The sequence below is a fragment of the Oryza glaberrima genome, chromosome 11 (genome assembly GCF_000147395.1).
Source record: "Oryza glaberrima chromosome 11, OglaRS2, whole genome shotgun sequence".
NCBI lineage: Eukaryota > Viridiplantae > Streptophyta > Magnoliopsida > Poales > Poaceae > Oryza > Oryza glaberrima.
Window position 1 is genome coordinate 19,539,625 of NC_068336.1, and position 3,492 is coordinate 19,543,116.

At 41.4% G+C, this 3,492-nt stretch overlaps 1 pseudogene; it reads left to right on the plus strand.

Moving 5' to 3' along the window:
• The first annotated feature begins 2,573 nt into the window (after nucleotides 1-2,573).
• LOC127755768 (receptor-like protein EIX2) lies at nucleotides 2,574-3,492 on the plus strand (annotated as a pseudogene).

Sequence of the window (3,492 nt, forward strand, 5' to 3'; positions counted from 1 at the left end):
GCGGTTTTCGTGGAAGATTCGTCACGAGAACCGATGGTTACGACGACGATGTGGTGCTTCTTGATTCCAGTAAAGATGGTTCTGTACTAGCTGTTGCTGATGATGGTGTGATCAAGCTTGCTCGGAGTGTCGCCATCGTCGAAAGTACAGGGGTGCTGAACCTTCATGCGATCATCACTCGAAATGATGGTAGTAGTAGTGGGGATGATGGGGTTGGTGTTGCTGCTGAAGATCATGCCGTGTTCGCTGCTCAAAGATCTGAAAGTTCTTGTAGAACACTTGATCTTGGGTTCTGTAAGATGCTGGCAACTGTCTCCTGGTCAATGATTCCTTTGATTTAGTGTCGATCTCCCTAAAGAATGATCTCATGAACGATGACAATGTCAATGTGCATAGCTCAAGAGTTCATCCTTCTATCTGACTTGAGTGCAGTTAATTGTAAGCTATACGTTATCTTCCGTTTCCAGCCTAAATTGATCAACTAATGGTGTTCAGAGAATTAATTCTGACCAGCCTGACTGAGAATGTACAATCTCACTTAGAGTCAATGCGAGTACATGATGATTTGTCGTTCGATTTATCAGACGATGTACATGATGGATCTCTCTTTGACCAGATAAGTCCTTTCCTTGCTCTCCTTGCATCATCTGAAGCACCTTGACCTCGCATGGAACCAGCTCCAGGGGCCCCGATGGCCGTGTCCCGGAGTTCTTGGGTTCTTTCAAGAAGTTGAGAGATATCTCAACCTCTCCGGGATTCCGTTCTCCGGTGAGGTTCCTCCTCAGCTTGGTAATCTCTCGAAGCTGCACTACCTTGATCTCTCACTGTCTGACAATCTGTATTCCACTTATCTCTCATGGTTAGCACGCCTACCTTTGCTGCGATTCCTTAGTATGGAGTCGGTAAACCTTAGCACCATAGGTGATTGGCCTCATGTGGTGAACACCATTCCTTCACTAAGGGTCCTAGATCTTTCCAATTGCTCTCTTACAAGTGCAAACCAGTCATTGTCACGCCTTAATTTCACAAATCTTGAGGAGATTGATCTCTTCTTCAACTACTTTGACCACCCAATTGCAACCTGTTGGTTTTGGAACCTAACAAGTCTGAAGAGGCTTGACCTTCTTGATACCGGCATGCATGGAGAATTTCCTGATGCATTGACAAGACTGGCATCCCTGAAAATATTTGTATTGGGAGGAATCAGAAAATCATCAAATAAAATCAGCTTGAACACGGCGGCAACGAACTTGACGAACCTATGCAACCTGAAGATCCTGGTGCTCATTAGGTGCTTTTCGCACGGAAACATAACGGAAATAATGGACAGCTGGCTGCCAGAATGTTCATCAAGCAAATTGAAGAAAATTAGAAGGGGAACAATTTGGTTGGAGTTCTGCCTAATTGGATGGGGCACCTGACCGGGTTGCGCATGCTGCGCATCTCTGAGAATAACATCACTGGGCATCTGACAACATCTATAAGAGCAGGTACAATAGGAGGCTATAAGCCAGTTGCAAACATATATTTTAAGTAGATAAATGAGGAGAGAGAAGAGCAGCGGGCTACAGATTTGTAGCCAGCTGTAACACAGACTCCAAGACACAGTGTGTGTATGACAGGTGGTACCATATATTAATAATGTAGTATGTAACTATTGTATGAATGAGCTATTAAATTGTCTATGGATGAATTGGAGTTAGTAGTTGGCTATACTATTAAACTTGCTCTAAGGCATCTTAAAAGTTTATGGTTCCTTGACCTCTCTGACAACCACCTTATTATAGGACATGTGCCTCTGGAAATCAGTACACTCACTAAGTTGGCTTGGTTGGATCTAAGCTACAATGACTTGGATGGTCTGATCACAGAACTTTTTGATGGATTGAAAAGCTTGAAGAATATTGGCTTATCTGACAATCGATTGAAGATTGTTGTAGGTTCAGACTGGATTCCTCCCTTTCGACTGAAAGTAGCTAATTTAGCATCTTGCCACATAGGTCCTTTGTTTCCTTCATGGTTTAAGTGGCAGATGGGCATTTCACACATTAATATTTCACGCGGTAATATAATTGATAGGCTTCCAGACTGGTTCAGTAATTCATTGTCAAATGTCGAAGTGTTGGATATTTCGGGTAATCAAATCATTGGAGCATTGCCAACAAACATGGAGACCATGTCTTTGAGTAAACTCCTCCTGAGTTCAAACAATATAACAGGTCAAATACCTTTATTGCCAAGAGAACTATATTACTTGGATATCTCAAGAAACTTTTTATCAGGACCTCTTCCATTGAATCTTGGAGCTCCAAGAATTGAATACCTCATTCTACGTTCCAATAATTTCACCGGTCAAATTCCAGTGTCATTTTGTGAATTTGATGAGTTGTATATATTGGATTTATCCAACAATAATTTTGAAGGGGAGCTTCCTAGATGTTTCAAAATGGAACACCTGAGCTTTCTTTTGTAGTAAAAATGGTTTATCTGGCAAATTCCCACCTTCTCTACAGAGCTGCACAAGTATAACTTTTCTAGATCTTTCATGGAATAGATTATCCCGGAAATTGCCAATGTGGATCAGTAACTTGGTTAGACTGCGATTTCTAAAATTGAGCTACAATAAGTTTGATGGTCATATTCCAACCAATATCACTGATCTTTCACAACTTTACCATTTGAATCTTGCAGCCAACAGCCTATCCGGTGTTATACCTTGGCAGCTATCAAATCTTGAAGCTATGACAAAAAGGAAGTCTATGCTACGTAAGCTCCCAAACAATTATTCACGGGGAGTTGACCGTTATCTTTCGAGGTTCAAACATATGGTTGGTGAACTATCAGTCACTACCAAGAGGCAAGATCTTAAATATCAAGGCTTTGCACTTTTGGGAATAGTGACTATTGACTTATCATCCAACTACTTGACTGGTGAAATTCCAGAGGAGATAACATATCTTGATGCATTAACTGAACTTGAACTTATCTTTGAATCACTTGAGCGGACATATTCCTGACAAGATTGGCGCCTTGATTTCATTAGAGTCGCTTGATCTCTCAGAGAACAAGCTTTCAGGTGAAATCCCTTCAAGCATATCAAAATTAACATACTTAAGTACATTGAACTTGTCCTACAACAATCTTATAGGAAGAATACCATCAGGAGGTCAACTTGACACACTCTACAACAATAATCCGTCTATGTACGATGGCAACGCCGGTCTCTGTGGGGATATTCTTAAGAAGAAATGCCCTGGGAACGACGCATCAAATGACTACGGGAGTTACAAAGACCACTATGAGTTATTGTATCTCTGCTTTGGACTTGTCATAGGATTTGTACTTGGCCTCTGGGTGGTGTTTTTGACCCTTCTATTCAAGAAATCTTGGAGGATTGCTTATTTTCGTCTTTTCGACAAGGTATATGACAAAGCATATGTGTTTCTGGTTGTTACCTGGAACAGTCTAGCAAGCAAGGAGGCCACCAAATAA